Source organism: Bombus terrestris, chromosome 17, assembly GCF_910591885.1.
Source record: "Bombus terrestris chromosome 17, iyBomTerr1.2, whole genome shotgun sequence".
Classification (NCBI taxonomy): Eukaryota; Metazoa; Arthropoda; class Insecta; order Hymenoptera; family Apidae; genus Bombus; species Bombus terrestris.
In genome coordinates, this window is record NC_063285.1 from 10703383 (window position 1) to 10721136 (window position 17754).

Below are 17754 nucleotides of genomic sequence, written 5' to 3' on the forward strand. Positions count from 1 at the left end.
TGAAAAGCCGATTCAATTATTTCGCTCGCGCTTGCTTCTTTTTCACAGCGAAAAAATCGCGCGCCACGGACTACGATCGCAATTGTGCCAGGCGCGATTGTTCCGTTTTGAGAAACGTTCGTTGCACGCCACCGATCGATCGTACCAAGAGCGTGTGCCTCGTGATTTGCCGTAAACACGGCTCAAAGGAGGATCTTTCTGTTCGTACGCGCGGCGGTTAAACGCAATACGCGCGTGAAAACTTGCCACGACACGTGTTCAGATATTTCCGCGAGCCAGCGTACATAGCTTAACGAGAAACGAAATAAGACGTTAAGTTGTTTCGCGAGAGTGCGAGGAACGCGAATGGAAGTTACCTAACGATGCGGTCATCCCGCTTGTAAATTAAAATTCAGCGCTGCGCACCGACGAAGATGGCCACCGCAACATCTGCGATAGCCAGAAAGGGCCGGGAAGCTCGTACAAATGCGACGGCAAACCGCATTCTTAATTATAAAACTCGACTGCTACTCGCAGTTTCCGCCACGCTTACCCTCCAGAGAGAGAAAGAGAGAGAGAGAGAGTAAAGCTGGCTTTCACGAACCTGATTGCGCTGCACGGTTAACAGAGGCGGGATGAAATTTGCAAACTACACTTTCGTCTTTCGTTAGGACCGAGAAACGTGTTATTTCGCGTGCTGTGCGAGACCCGGTTAAATCGAAGTAAACGGTGCAGTTTGACGATGCAAAATAGCAGTTTCGCGAGCATCTCTGCCCACCGGGCAACTCTATAATGCCTTTGCACGTTGTCCTTTCTGTCGACCAAGGGCCACGATATTGCCCCTGTGTTTGGCTACCTTGTGGGGCAGCTGGAAATTTTCATGTCTTCATACCTGTCCACTAACTTTCAGTTCTCTCGGTTATACAATGCTAAACACTTGACCGGCTGGAGACGCAAATTCGCGCTTTGCATACTTCATGCGGTATCATCCTGCAGCAACGAAACCGCCATCGATACGTGTTAGATGTAACATTGGTCGGTCAGAAAGTTCATTGCGATTTTTAAGGAATTTCATAAAACAGTAAACTTTGTTTAATACCTGTGTAATCGGCATTAAAGTTGAAAGAACTCCAGATTCTGGGAGAAAATAATTAGAGACGTAATTGCTTGGGGAACATTAACCGGAAAAATAATTTGCGGCGTATTAACACGGAAGAGATTCTCTTTTATCCGGTTGAGGCGGCGTAAGAGGACGAAAATGCCGGCAGACGCTTGTAACAGATTATCCACGAAAGCGAGTGTTTTTTACTCGACCAGCCGTTGATGAATCGCGGGCATTAACTATATCCGCGTCGGGAATGAAAGGAGGCGCAAGAATGAACGCGTACTCTTAATGCAGCCGATAGAACGCCGACGACAAACAAAAATGGACGTGGTTTTATTCCGAGATACAGATTGCTCGGCTTTTTCTCGCCTGTTGTAAAAACGCATTAAGCAACGTTTTAGCCGCGAGTAGGAACACGAAAACAACATTTGCCGTAATTACAGCTTCGGCCTCGCCTCGGCCTCCGAGACGATCATTTATGTATATAACCGCGCGATAATTTTGACCCAGCGAGTCGAACAACGAACAGTGGAAAGCTCGGTCCAATCAACGTCCAATGGAAACTTTTTAAATCGTGTGTACACTGAGGAATTTCTCAAGCTCGATCAACGATAGCACAGAAACAGCCAAATATGAAATATATCTATTATTTATATTGGAATATATCAACTATTTTGTTGTTCGAGTGTCGCGCGTTCGATTTAATACGATCGAACGCGAGCTTTGATTCCGATTATTTAAAAGGAAAAAAGCACAGCCAGGAATAATCTCTCAAGCTCTATCTGTATAGCAAAGGAAAGTAGTCACATATCTATATTCCGTTATCCAATAAAATGTCACACGATCGATTTAATACGATCGAATTCGAGTTTCCGATTATTTAAAAGGAAAAGAGGACAGCAAGGAATCTCTCAAGCTGCATTTGTAGTAGCAAAGGAAAGAAGCCAAATATGACATACCATTTTGCTATCCGAGTGTCGTACGATTCATTTGATGCAATTAAACTCGAGTTTTGACTCCGATTATTTAAATGAAAGAAAAGGACAGCTTTGTTCGTATTAGAAAAAGACTTCTTAGGGAGAACACATATTCCCGGAAAAGAAAATTAGAGTTCATTCTTATAAAGTAATGCTTTTCGGGAATACACGGGTGCTACGAAGCGACGTGTGTTTTCTTTTTCAAAAAGACTTATTTCCCTTAAAGAGGAAACTTCTGGAAACATGAATTCTCGAAAGAGGAATTAACTTTGTTCGCTGCGATGAATTTAACAGCAGATGGTCTTTGTAAGTACCTATCGTAAGCTTGAGATAATTGTCGAAACGTCTTGACCGGAAACACCGCTCCTCGATCGATGCGAGACTTTTCATTTTAATCATGGACAGTTAATTAGCACGATTGCATTAATGCTTCTCGTCGCGTTGCATAGGATCGATAAAGAATGAGGCGACGTAGATTGCTTCGCTGTCGAGCATCGCCCGGACTCCACCTATTCTCGTAGTCGTTGAGCAACAAGAAATATTATTACATTTCCATCGAGTTAATCGACGTGCCACTCACGATCGCGGAAAGTAATCTTCTTTTTTGAAGGCATTCGCAGCGCAGATCGACCTGCTTGCGAGTTCCTTGAAATTCTGACGACACGTTATTCGGTGCATTATATTTGCCATCAATGACAACCTCTTCACGTTGAAACCTGCATGTCGATCGAGTCCTGATCACCGACTAACAGCAGATCCAATCCCTGCACCGATACGAGTGTCCTTCGCCGATATCGAACTACGTTCATTCGAAGATGCATCGCGAGACCTAAGCGTCGATGCATACGTCGCGTAATAATTCAAAGACTTATCGAAAAAATGTCGATCTCAAAACAGAAGGTCGATCTCTTTATTTGTACACGCTTGTACAATGTTTCGCAACGATAGACTTTAGGTCTGATCGAGGGTGGAATATTGCAGACTCACTCGCGTGATTTCGGGAGGAGTATTTATATGCCGTTATTTGTCGGAGTAGGAGAAAGACTTTGGTCGTACGGATGTGTTATATGGTTGGATGTAACTCTGCACTTCGGTTGTACGGACGTATCGTGTTTAGGATGACTGGACGTTACCCTGGCGGTGACTCAAGATAAGGCGGTTGGGATTACCTATCTTATCTCATAGTGAGGCAAATTTACCCCGTGACACGTACGTTAGACGCGTATATAAGCTTCTAACGAAAGAAGCAGAGATATACCGTGAAATACGGTCCATCCAGACGCAACAGCGTCGCTGATCACCTTACGCTGGATGCAACTTGATACGCAGAAAAGATTTCATGGCACAAGTTTGCGGATACGTCAAATGATTTCATTGTCTTACAAGTCAGAAAATTAACCAGTCCTTAACCATCATCTTGCGCGTCTTCCCTTTTCAAATCTCTTCGCCTATTTGTAGGCGATTGCCTTCGTAACGTTTCATCCATATTTCTCTCGTAATCAATCGCTTGGTTCGTGCGTACGCAAATAATTTATTATTAACGCGTTGTTCCGCGAAGGGATCGTCGGACATTTTCAAGACGCTTGACGGCATGGACATACCAAAGACGTTGCCATGAACGAACTTAACGTCACGTTTAATCTGTTTATACGTAAGACTTTAATCGCATTCTTCGCCCGGTATACTGGATCGTAACAGGGTTGCTGCGATGATAGTAAAAAAATTATTGTACCCCGTAGATACGTAGATTCGCCTCTTTGTCTGTCCACGTAAGCGCGTCTGACGCTTATAGGAAATCTCACCTTAAGAGGATTCTCCACATTCCTGCGACATTGCGTTCGATCCGCTTTGCAGCGGCATTTAAACGGGACTTGGGTGGAACGCGCGCAAGGCCGAACAGCAGATCAAAGAGAGTGTTTGACGGCGGTAGCTGAACCCTGGCACGGACTTCGGCGCGCCATTTTCGACGCCAGTTACAATTTCAAAATTTTAATTAACCAGCAACCCTCGAGACTGCTGTGCGCTTCGTTAAAAGGGGCACGAAGCCAACGGGGTAAATTGCCAAGATGCGCACAGTAAGGTATTCGAACGAGCATTAGGAAAAAGGATGGAAAATGCACACAACGTGCAGTTTTCCTGAAACTTGGTATCAGGAACTTCGTGTCGAGGAAAATTTGTTCGCTTGAACCTCAATCCGATTCGATCGAAACATCTTTGCTCCGCTGTTTGACACTGCGCACGGTGACGTTTCAATTCAAAACTATGTTTTCCCACTTTTCCCTAAGTGTCGTATAAAACGGCGTATAAAACCTGACCAAAGGGGGATGTTGGTTAGGCGATTATAACTGCACGACCATGTTGCGTTTGTAAGGAATATGCACCGCATACAAAACGCCCCGTAATTAGCGATACAACTGCGAAGAGCATGATCCTACAGGGAAGAAGCAAACAGAACGAGCAGAATTTTTAGTTTATCGCGCTTAGTTTGGCTTTGGAGGAAATCGAGTTTGAGGATTTTGCTGTTTCATTTCAGCATGGATACAGATGTTCTTTCGCTTGCATTTGCATGCAACAAGAGAATCTAATTACCAACGATCTTTGACGTTGAGGTAACGTTAAAACTAAATGAGAAAAGGAAACTGAAGAATAATTGAATAAGGAATCGAATAAAGGAGAAGACGTTTTGAGAACGTAGGGCGAAATTTTATTCATTTCTGTGCTGTTCTTCGTGCATTGCGCTGAAATATTTTGTTAGATAGGCGAGAAGCGTTTGTTGTTACCAGGTCTACCCAAATCTGTAGAAATTTATACAACACCCTGTTCAAAAAAGTAAACTTGCTTCGAGAAACATTGTTTCAACGTAGAAGATTGTCACAAAAATGTACGTACGTCGTACGTTTCTAAAACCAAACAGCGTACAGCAAGATTACTCGTCGCGCTTGCAACAGGCCAACCTCTGTACAATATACAACTTGTCATTTGATTTATATCAAATTATTAAACATTCGATTTAGAGGAATGGAACCTACGGATAATTCCAACTAATGAGAAGACGTAGGTAGTTATTACCATAACTCGTTCGTGCTAGATATCCTGCACAAAGTATATTTCATCTGAAACGTTATCCATCGAACACGATGTCGAAACAACATCGGAAAATTATTTCATTCGCTTAGAACGATACGCCTATAGGCAGATACACAGATACTTGCGAATACGATGCAGCAAATGTATTTCAAATCGTACGACGTTGCATTTGATCGACCACGAAGACGACCGCCGTGCAATGGGAGATGTACAATTTATTAAACGGTTTGAGAAAGGCCGTGATTTTTAACGCGCGTTATTCGCAAGACAGCGACGCTTGCAGTCGTATTCCCAGCACGTTAGCGTCGAAAGTTGTTTCAGATTGAAGCGCCGGCTTGGCCAGCTTTATTTACAGCGCGACCGGCCACGAGCAGGTTAATATTGTAAATGTAATCTCGCGGAATCCAAAGAGAGACGCGAAGCGGTCCGTGGCGATCTCGTAATGGCGGGATTTCCGTTCTACAATTTCCACTCGGGGGAATGGGGCTACATCTTGTCGGGGCGACGCTGATTGGATATAAAATTTCATTTTGCCCCGGCACACCTAAATCCACCGGTAACTCTCGATGCTCGCGATTCCGCTTTCAATAAAAGTCCCTTTATCTCCTTAATTGCTATCATCCTCGTGCAATTCTCTCGGAATCGCGGCAGATTTAAAAAAAAAGAGGAGGAACGACGTTGAAAAATGAATGAAAAATCATCGTTGGACCTGCTTCCATTCCATTGCGAAAACCTAATCGAACGAACAGTATCTCGATGGAAAATCGTTTTACCTAGCGGGAATCGTAAGAAGGCTGTTTCGGACTGGTCTTCGATGCAGCAAAATCTGAGACGACGATAAAATAAATCGCTGCGAACGTCTGAATATTATCGAGAAGCGCGCGCGGCCAGTTTTCGTGCTCTCGTTTGTCAACGCGATTTATCAAAGTTTGTCGGAATTGACGGTCGTTGCGGGCTAACAAGCTAATCGAAATAGCCGGTCGAAATTTTACCTACATCTATGCGACACAATTAGAAGTTGGTTCACGAGATGTAACGCGGAAGTCGAAGCATGGAGCTAGCGGTGCAGTTGCCAGTCGGGACGCGGTCGAATACGCCGGCGGAATAAAGGCGCCGGTATAAAAGGAAACGCGGAGTCGTCGTTTCTCAGCGCTGTTAAACCTCGTGTCTGTGCAACCGTATGCAGAGCAAACTCTTTGCGTGTCTCCGGATTGAACGTATATACCGCAAGGTAAAGCTATCCATTCGGCTATCCTGCTGTAATGCGAAAAATCAATATCGCATTAGTTGACGGCGAATGTCAGCGACGAAATTATGAAATGTCAGTTTACGAAATTGGAGAATTTTGCTGGGGAAATTCCTATTGTTACGAATAAACGTTTGAACGCGTACGTTTCCCTTATTTTTAACCTACGCGTTGTTATATTCTGTCGAAGAAATTAATCGCAACATGCAGCAGCGGGATACAATGGTCAAGACGACGAAGATTTTCACGCGGATAGGAAATCGTAGAAAGTACGCGACTTCGCAATTGAATTCTAGGATTATATCGGCTATCGTAATATGAAGCTACTCGCGTACACTTGCGGAACTTTGATGAATCTGCTAAACGAGTTCTCTTAAATCTGCAAGTTTCTTCAAAATGATAATCTACGAGCAACTATGGATGTTTTAACAGAGTCCAAATAGCGGCCAATTTGCCTCTGACTCGAAGTACGAAATTAAATCATTTCAATAGCTGTTCTCTAAACGATATTGAGAAATTGACGGTGAATATGAAAAGACTGGGAGGTAAAGGAGTATCGTCGCTGGCCGATCTCCGCTCTTTTATTGTTAGCAAACGGTTGCCGTTAGTTGTAACGTTAAACTTTTCACCTAATACAGCTTAATAAGGATCCAATTAGTAAGAAGCACGCGTAAAAAGCCGAGCGAACTTGGTTGCAGCGAAGGGAACGCAGAGTCGTGTAATCGTAGAACAAACACCTGTGTAGGAGCAGAACGACAAGACCAAGAATTAACCTACCTGCACAGCCGTAGGGATGTCCTTGCTTTAATTGCAAGTATGCCCAGGTTACCGCCATTATGTCTCGAAGTGCTGAACACGGCTGGCATCCTCTCTGTGCCTGCAAGTAATTTACTTGTAAACTAGTTGAGACGTTTTGCTCGCCATACGATCGAGCAGGAAGCTCCGTGCGATAGAATCCGAAGGTAATTCGAAGCTAAGGACACGAGGTCTCTCCGTCGTCAACTGGCTCTTCTTTTTTATACTGGCTCTTCTTTTTTTGACAAGAAGTCGAATCGCAGCATCGTTCGCGCGTTGGAGCAGATCAGAAGACGAAGCAAAATTACCTTATCCATAGGAATCAATCAGCAGCGTCGACAAAGAAAAATTATTAACGCAGACCTCGCTGCTATCTCGAGTATAGCGACGTACCAAGCGCGAAGAGGATCTCGTATCTACCGCCACGCCACTGTAGATAATTCGATCAACCTGGAAACCAGTGTACGCGATGCATTTATCAACAACGAAAACCTCAAAGCGATATGCTTAGACATGGAGAAAGCGCACGATATAGTTCGGCGTACCAGAGTAATCGCAGTAACTGACAACCCATTGCATCTCATACGGAATTTCCTAACAGAAGAAGGAGCGAAGGTTAGAGAGAAGAATATGCTGTGCATTTGCCCGGAAATAGAAAATCATATTGCTCGAGATTCGGTCATTAGCGTGACGTCTTTTCTTCGAGAGAAATTAATGATACTTGCAAGTAGATCGGAGATATTTCGCAGTTATTGCCATCTTCTCGTCAGTGTCAGACACGCTGCCGCACTTTCATCTACACTCGGTGCCTCCACCTGAAGAAGGTTAAGCGTAACGCACGAGCTGCTACTTTCTCATCTTCGCGCTCATCTTTCTCAACCTTCTTAGCGCGTTTTCGCTAGACGTCGGAACGACACTTTTTCTTCCTGAAGAGATGGTTCTTGAACAACGTTCCGTAAGAATTTCTCCGTGCAAAAATGCCAGCTTCTCGACATCCTTCTCTGTCTGATCCAAATGGCAAGTCAACGAAAGCACGCACGCATCCCCCCGGTCTAATCGAATACAATTGGACACCGGAGGAGGCATCGTCGAACGAAGGTTTATTTTACGAAATTAGCCAAACAACGCAAGCCATAGCGCGGTAAACCTGTCCGTAAGAGTAACTTTGATAGTTCGTTGACCCCCGGGCTCGCGTTTCCCCGCGGTGAACCACAATACGCCAGCTGGCTAACCTTGGTTGAGCCAATATTAATTTCATTAATTATGCGCCACCGTATTACGATATTAGCGCCGGCACGGCCATTCCGCTATGCGGCATAATTTCCCCGGGAACCGCACTAATTATCGCGGCAAGCCTTCTTCGAGTACGACGATCTGGTTCGAGGTCGTTCTTACTGGTTCCGAACGTGGGCGAACGAAAGTACCGCGCCGTATCGAAAGTTGCTGATATTAATTAGATGAAATAGCAGTGAAGGAGGAAATCCCATTTCTAAAAGAGGCGGTTCCTGTAAATGTTGGGGTACGGAGATGATCGGTGTGTACGATACGCGAGTTTCCGTCGCATAACACGGTATTTTTGCGACAGGGCCTGGCCTTATCGCGCTTTGAAAATTTTGCAAACCGTGGCGCGACGCGATTTCTCTTTCCACGATGGGAAAATCCAACCTAACTCCAAACCTATGAAAAACGAAAGTGTGTGTATTCGTGGGAGACGTGCGAATTGGAAAGAAAAGTCAATGTCCCATTGGTCTAGATGGTTTCAGACAAAAGCCAAAAATGCTGTTAACTAATTGCATGTTAATCATTAAATTATTACATGCGATTGCAATAATTGAACAGACGAGAATGTTGAAACGCAAGCACGTCATTCTTAGTTCAGCAAGCGCGATCTGTCGTCTTAGATTAACGTATGAAATTTTGATATACCGAAATTTGTGATCTATTGGTATTTGTATTCTCTTGCCTCCTATTCCTTTGCTTCCTCCTCCAACTTTGTTGCTCTTTTCCCTGTCCTAGTTCTTATCTTGTCTCGTTTCGTCTCTCCTAGCCCCGTGTTACTCTCGTGTACAGCTGTCCAGACCTAATACCCACCTTATGTATGTTATCTGTATCTTTTCCACTTGCCATCTCTCTTCTTAATCCCATCCCTCATACTCATACGCCAGTACGTTCAACACTGACACGCGAAACATGTACATTCTCAACTTTAAATCGCTCTTAAATTTCCTCCGTCCTATGCCCGAAACCTGGTTTAATCTAAGTTAAAACCTTTCTTAAGTTTCCTCTCCCTTATGGCTCGAATCTGGCTTAACTCGACTGAAAATCATTTCTAAGTCGTCTCTGTTCTATGCTGCAACAAACGTCGCTTAACTCGATTGAAATTATTCTTCAATTTTCTCTGTACAATGCCTGAAACCCGATTCAACGAAACTTTCGCTGGCCTCTCTGTGGCAATTGTTCATTTCTTGCCTGCTGTCCTTCTACGCGTATATTACAACAGCTCACTGTACTTTAACGTTGCATCGTATTGCCCCAGAAATCCATATCAATTAATAGTTTGGCTGTTTAATGCGATAAGTCTACCGCATAACGTTATGGCGTTTGATATCATCTCTTTGAAGTTGCATACAAATTGTAGCAGACACTTTGCGTAAAGTTGCTTACGCGGCGAAGGCAAAGCAACTTTGTAGAGTCTCGTTGTCAGTTAAGTTGTTGAAATATGCAATTAAGCGTCTCTTAACGAGCCGTAATACAGGTTACTAGCCGTAAATCGGCTACTATTAATTTTCTGTTAATTGTTGCACATTACTGTATTAACCCATTAATTTTCACGCGATAGCAGCCGCGCTGCATCTACGTAAATTGCTGTCAGTTATTAAAATACAGAAACGAGAAGAAAGGGATAGAGGGCTTTTAGGTGAAAAGAGAGCGAGCCTGATCCGCTTCGTTATAACGAACAACGCGTAACTCGTGCATAATTCGAGCCTTTAAATTTATGTATTTTCCTGGATAAACGTATCAAAATTAGCATCCAAGCTACGACATACTGCAACTTGCGATTAATCGTTTGTAAGGAATACAGCAATAGGGCAAGGATAATCCTCCATGTCCGTGTGATTTATCGTCGTGGCTACTTTTCTGTTTATTTCTTGCAACACTCTGATCTCGCCTTTTCCGATCTACAAATCGCTGGAGCTGATCGTGCGTGTCTAAGAAAAAAGTCAAACGACTACGTAAATATTGGATCATTAAAATAATGTTGGAAAACGAACGATTAAGTCGATAAGGAACTCGACAAATTAACGTAGGTGTTTTATTTTTGTATAACACGCGACCGTGTGCGAGCATAACACATGGACGTTTCGCCTACTATGAATCTATTTTACATAAAATTATCAACAGCACTTGATGATCCAGCAAAGTTCGATTAATTTTCCATTCAAAATTGGTCTGTAAAATAGCGAATATTTGAAATTAGAAGCGCCAATCAGATACGGATTAATGCTAAAATAATTTGTTAATACAATTAGTCCAATTATCAAGCGCTGCTTTCCAACGTAATTATTTCCTTTCCAATTAGGGCACAGTGTATCCGTCCTAGTTATTACGTAATTATAGCTATACTTTTTTCTTCAATGAGACGTAAAAATTCGTTAATTTACCCAGCTAATTATTCCTCGCTATAATATACAGAAGTAGATAAAATGCAAAAGTGTCGTTTAATCGATCGACGATTAACGATACTGCGACGGCAAACTGGAAAAGTTTCAGTCTACTTTCTCGTTAGACCTTGTTCGAAGGTCCATAATTCTTCATATCCAAAAATGTCGAATAAATAACATCAAACACATTATCCTCTCGCGAAGATCGGGAAAACTCGATTAAGTTGGAGCCAACCGTAAATCCATGGCTGCGTTAAGCATCGCGATATAACCGAGGACATTATCCCATGCTTAATACCACAGAAGGAATTACTTACTCTGGTATGCACGGCTTAAAATTACGAGCTGAGCCGTGCCTGTGTCGGCGGTTTCGTTGTGCTCGCGGTAAACCAGGGAGGAGAGATCTCGTCAGGTTATTGAGCGTATTTTATTGGGAAAAGACGATGTCAAAAAATGGCCACTTTCGCGCCTGCTTGCGGACGAAAAATCCCCACAGCAGGTTATCTAACGAATTATCAGAGAAATCCGAGTTTTATGTGTAAGGAAAATAACGATATAAAACGGAGAACAAACGTTTGTTTAAATGGTCCACGATATCGAGCGTACGAGTGATTTACAATTCTTAGTCGTGAAAAGTTGTAGCAAGTTTCCAATGGTGTTTCGCTTTCCTTCTTTCTCTGTTCGTGCTTTAATAAGAAGTTATAATCTGATTTTGCCCAGAGAAGGAAATAATTATTACTGTCCAGCTCGTGTTTAGGTTTCCCTCTTCTTTTTCTATTCGCGCTCTAATAAAAACTTATAATCTAATTTTCCTCGCAAGAGGAAATAATTAGTATTGTCTGGTCGATGTTTAGCCCCCTTTCTTTCTCATATTCCTGCTCTAACCTGAACTTATAATCTGATTTTTCGCCAAACAGCAGATGATCAGTATCGTCCGGCTGGTATTCAGGTTTACTTCTTTTTCCTGTTCCTGTTCTAATAAGTATTCATAAACTGATTTGCCCCGCAACAGCAAACGATCATTATCTGGCTGATCCTCGCGTTTCTTTCGTTTTCCACGCACGCTCTAATGATAAACTGTCTGGCGATTAATATCTCGAAATTTATTACACAGGCGAGCGCCGGAGGCAGTGAATTTGAAAAACTCGCGGAGCTGTTACAAATAATGTAACAAATCCTTCTGCAATTCGTCCGAACTGTCCGTTTGTTTGCACCCTTTTAAATCACGCGGATGAAAGCCGCGCGTGAACGCATCGGCTGCGTACGAAAAGCCGTCAAAGGGATTTCGAAAAGCGATTGCTATTTCTATCGATGTCTGTCATTCGTTTGAAGCCTCAAACGAATTGTTGCCAGCGTTTCGCTCGCGGTAAGTCGATACGTTTAACTAGAAATCCGACGTGTAGGCTAACAGAGACGTTCAATCTTTGGTCTCTGTGCTGACGTTGGCGTATTCAAACATAAAGCAGAGACTGGGCTGGCCGGCGGGCGAAAAACTGTTTTCTCAACAACTTAAATCCACTCGGACAGGATCCACGCCCCTGTCGAAAACTTTCCTGCGTTTTACGTTTGCTCGATAAACACGCCGTCCCGGCTATCTGCACTTTATTGCTTATACCGGAGAACACTTTCGCAAACAGCAATCCATCTAAATAATTTGCGGCCAAAATACAGACACGTACGCGAAACGTGGCAAGGTGGTGCGTTTTACTGGCTCAAGAAATAAAACAAATGAAATTGGCCGACACTATCGTACCGATAGTGATCAAAGTTTCACACATCCCGTACCGCGGCAGAATTGAATGTGTCGACGAAACTGACGACTGACTGACAAAGGCGACGGCAAAGGCAAGTTGAACAAAGTAAAACAGAGTAGGATAAAATAAACGGAAAAAACGAACGACTTCCTACAGCGAGTCGAAGCTTTTCCCGTCGATCGACAATCCTATAGCGAGTAGCAGTTTATGCATTTTGGCTGATCAGCCCAGAAATTCGACTTGGTTAGGTGGACTGCAGAATACGTAACATTGTCTTTATCGTGCGAACCTGGCTCACCGTAAACGCCAGAGATCACATTTTTTAGGTCAGCGAAGAAGCTTCTGATTCAACGTTAATTCGCACATAAAGTTAGGTGAACAAAAGAAACGACCCCTTACTTGGCCGGTCCAGGTAAGGTTAGCGTTAAGGAATATCAGCGGTATTAGTCACGCGTATCCCTAGACCAGATTTCCCATCGAACCATAAGACTAATAGACTGGCAGCTGAACCGCGATAAAATCGAACAGTCTCGCATCGTCCATTTCCCCGGCCGGGAAACGCCACGTTCTCCCTTGGTTCGCATCCATCATTCTCCGGTGTTTACCTATCTGCCTATATCAGCATTTCCCCGAGCCCATTTTTACCACGTTGCGCTCTCAGGCGAAACGCGCTGCCTTCAAAACGGCTCTTGTTCGGTCGTTGGCGTTTCCAACTTGCCTCGAAAATATTATCTTTAACGTAGCGGCTGACGAGGACACGGCGTTGTCGATATCACAGAACCAGGAGACTGCGAAAACATTGTTCGATGTTCTTCCATACTCTGGCACATGTTCAACCGGCACCGTCACCACCACCACCACCAACTCGTTCTCGCCCTGTTAATCCACCTTTTTTTTCATTTCTCCTTCTTTTTTTCAACCAGCCTTTTTTTCGATACGATCGCCACCGTAATTACCATTAATGGTAATTACCTGGAAGATAATTTCCAACGAGCGCAATTACATTTCTATCGGACAGAGTGCATCGATTATCGGCCAGCGAATATTATGCTGAATATTCGGATTTTACGGAGCCGCGGCGAAGGAATTTGATATCAGACGAAAGCAATCGAAAAGGGTGGAATGTATATAATTGGAATATTTTTGTTTCAATGAGATGGCGATGGTCCCCTCTGTTATTTCGCCAATGGCTCGCCCCCGTTGCGGTGAAATGTAATTTTCTGCGGTTTTCGGACTAGATACACTCCGAACGAAGGTAAAAAAAAATAAAAAATTTCGCTTTGAGATATGAATTTGCAAGAGTCGTGTTTTAGCTTCTAATTTGACGCGTAGAGCAAAAATTGTGGAAGAACCAATTGGTAGAAATTGGCGTTAAAAGCGACTGACACTTTCCCCTGGTCCGCTTTTGAAATATTTTCCAGTCCATCGTTTCAAAATTACGAATTGTTGGAAGGTATTTTTGTAGTAATTTCACGTAGATGAAAAATTGTTGGGGAACTATTTAGTAAACATTGGTTTTAAAGAATGATAATCCTTTCTTCTGACTCGCTTTTTAAATACTTTTCAAGGCTTCGTAGGATGTCCGTGTTCTCGAAATTTGCGAATTACTCGAATATATACTTTTGTCACGTTGTTAATTCTGTCTAATAGTGAAATTAAATCCGGCAAGTGTTGATTTTAAGCCTAAACCAGCCACGTTCTTTCGCGTCTTGTCGATACGATTAACCGCGCGCTTCTCGTCAAACAGAATCGAAAGGTGCAGAGTTTTGTTGTACGCAGAAAACAAAAGGAAAAGTTCAAACAGTTTAATTCGGTTCAATGGTAAAGTAAAATCTGCCGTGGCTTGAATTCAAACTTGAAATAATAATTAATGGTGCTGACCATACAGAGTCATCAGTTCCCTTTCTGCGTGCTTCCTTTCACGCGGACTTGCGAGATTTATGTAGATTCATTAATCAAGCCATTCACTATTCTCGCTGAATTAAAATATGTAATAAGGGAAATGATTTATCTGAGTAGCAGGTTTTGCAACAACAATTAAAAGCTCGCAGCGCCGAGAGAAAGCAACTTCTTTATAAACATTAACGACATGATTAACGAACAAAGGGAGAATATTCCTCCTTTTGCAAGAATATTTCTTTCTTTCACGGACCCTGTATACGTTTTCTCGAGGATACTTTACAGAGCAGAGAGAATAAAAAATAATTGGTTATTTGCTATCAATCGGTAATTTGCTATTCCCGCGCAAATAAAAATTAATTCGAGTAATATGCGAATATACGCGTTGAGTTCTCGTTGGAATTGCATTCTTCTTTCAGTTCGTTAGTAGCTGCACCGAAAGATGGTGTTTTCATTCCGCTTTTACATCGCCAATTCGTTTACTCCATTTCGCGTTCCTCACGCCTCCGTTATCAAGCGCATAGAATATACGTTATAATGTAACGTAGCATATCCCAGCATGCTCGTTCAGCCTTCCACTCGCATCGTTTTCGTTTAATTTACACATTGTTGCGATGTTTAACCCGCGAGAATGACTGTACGGGAATATAAATTTATAAGATTATAAAATACGTGGCCGTAGAAATCGGAATACAAATCGTAAACTGTGCGCGGTAATACGCAACGCTGTGCAGAATTTTCGTTCGTAAGATTGGCATTTTCTCACTTTCTAATTATCCCATTTTCTTGCGATACGTCGCGACCGAAACGAATGTGTAGCAGGCCTTTCAGTATCGCGAGATTTGAAACGAAAGACGAGCGCGTTGCTAAACGAAACAACGAAAACGGAAATGGCGAAATAGAAAGCAGTTCTCGCCGAAATCCCGCATTTATTAATTAAAAAACAATCGTTGTTTCGTCATGTAACCTTACAAAATTCACTTTAGTTACTCAAAATTGCACGTCGCGAATAGACAAAAGTGTGAATCTTTGCACCCGAAAATCGGAAAGAATATTTCAAGTAAGTCAATTCATTTGCAGTTACGTTGCGTTAATATGCCTGCGTATGCGTGACGGTTCGATTAGAATTTCATAAAACATGGGTTTTCTTTCCATATATATGCCAAATTGAAGTTGAACAAAATAACACGTATATCGTATTTATTTATTGTATCGTGCCTGCTCTTCTTTGCAACTAGGGTCCGCGATACGCTACGACACGGTTAGAAAACCAGCAATATCTTCGCAAAAATAACGGTTTCTTTTCGAAAGCAAGAAGAGTAATTTGTAACTGTAGATTAAAATTGGGCAGCCGGTATAATCCACTCTGAAGAAAATCAGACAGAGTACGAAGCAATCGTTTCAGGACTCGAAATTCTCGTACTTCCTTGGCAAATTTTCAACGACGAAGGCTTCGAAAATGATCGCTGGATAGAATTTCTAGACCTATCGCCTTCACGAAATGACCGACCAGGAAAGATCGAGCCGCGATTCGAGTCGTCCATCGAGTCGTCAATCGAGTCGTCCATCGAGTCGTCAGCCGAGCCACGAACCGAGTAGAGAGCTGAAATCTCGTAACAATTCTACGCCAAATCACTTCGATTGCGATGCTCGATGCGTGTCTCCTAGCACAGGGGAAGATCCAACACTGATCGTGCGTAGCAACCGAGTTTCTAATACTTAGACCGCGAATTTTTCGAAACTTATTTCACGTATCATAGAGACCAGCATACTTTCGGATATTTTATACGCAGTTTCTCGTGCAGTTTTGCATTTTCAAAATTCCTCCCTCGCGAGCCAGTTGATTTTATCCTGACAGAAATTTGTCTATCGATTAAAGCAAATATTAGCAATCAGCAGCACGAATGAACGCAAAATAAATGAGACGATATTTTTGATAAATACGCAAGTATAATAATACGCGTGGGGCTCACAGTGCAGCATAGCTGTTATCATAAATGTAATTTAAATTTCGTCGTTGTTTCCTTCGTTCGTCTAACTTTATGCAAATCAGTTTCCCGGCTTTTCTTAATAGAAGAATTTACATAAATTTAGACGAACGAAAGTAGCAACGACGAATGTACAATTTTAAATTGGATTTCGAAACCGGGCACTTGACCGAGCTTAGTGTTCCGGAGAAACGTATTTCGTGGTTCGATCAGTCTCTCATTTCGTATCATTCGGCCCTGTTGGCTCGGTGAAGCACGCTGCGGAAAGTATTTCGATTATGAAACAGAGGTGAGTTCCACGAACTGCGGCGTGCAGAATATTCGGGGCGGCGCGTCGATATCCGAGGTAATTCAATAAATACCGGTGCTATCAAGAACTTCCTGTACCAATGAGCTCTGAATAATTCCGAAAGTTTGCGAAATTGTGGAGCACGTCTCCGCCCGAAATCGCCAAAGTTCCCGCGTATGATGTTGAGCAAACCAACGCGAGATCGTCGCGTCTCTCGATCCTGGGTGTGTTGCGTAGCAGGTGACAAGGATATGACGAGATTTACACACACACACACATGGGAAATAGACGTAGGTCAGTTGTAGGAGGCCGATCGTAGAATCGACGAGGGTCCAGCAGGGGCAGTTTTATTATGTTTTCGTCGTATGTCAAGTTTCAAAGTAACAGAATACGAAACTTACGAGACATAGGTATAAATAAAGTAGAGATATTTTATACTCGAGAGCTGTGTATGTATGCTTTTACGTTAAAGTGACGTTCCTTGATGATGGCTTTCGAGTATTAACTATCATAGAGAATTAAAAAAAGAAAGAAAAACACTACGCTTGCAAAGTTAAATTTTTTCTGGTTTAATGTTACTTTCTATGACAGCCCATCGAATCGTACGAAGTACGCGCTTGCGACGCACGCTGTATGATGTCTAACTCTAAGGGACGATCAGAGGAAGCGTCCAAGTCAAAAAATTGTGGGTACAAGTACTGCTGAAAGAAGCAGAAGATTGGACGTTGGTCTGCGTTGAAGAAAACGCTTCTGGGTGGCGGAGATAATCTTGCGTCGAGCTGAAACAACACCTTTCTTCTTCCTCTCTTCGTAATTTTATAAAAACGTTCAATTTTATCCTTAAGCTCTTTAGTAGAAAAGTATTTATCATACCGTTCGTCTCTTCGCTTTTACAAACTAAATTCTGAACGTGCAATTAATAAAAATGCTGAATTTCTATTGCAGAAATCGAAGGACAAGCCACGGAATAGAA

The 17754-nt window shown here is 42.7% G+C and overlaps 1 protein-coding gene and 1 long non-coding RNA gene across 22 annotated transcripts in view; both read left to right on the forward strand.

The window, feature by feature from the left end:
• LOC100647879 (cyclic nucleotide-gated cation channel alpha-3) overlaps nucleotides 1-17754 on the forward strand; it is a 233903-nt gene that overhangs the window by 130164 nt on the left and 85985 nt on the right. The window lies entirely within an intron of this gene.
• LOC110120026 overlaps nucleotides 2-17754 on the forward strand; it is a 28696-nt gene continuing 10943 nt past the window's right edge. For 4 of the 7 annotated variants that reach the window (XR_007227240.1, XR_007227245.1, XR_007227246.1 and 1 more), the window contains exon 1: nucleotides 2-17591. This is a non-coding gene — a long non-coding RNA (uncharacterized LOC110120026). The remainder of the gene's footprint in view (nucleotides 17592-17754) is intronic. The other 3 variants (XR_007227242.1, XR_007227243.1, XR_007227244.1) reach the window with 3 other exon arrangements.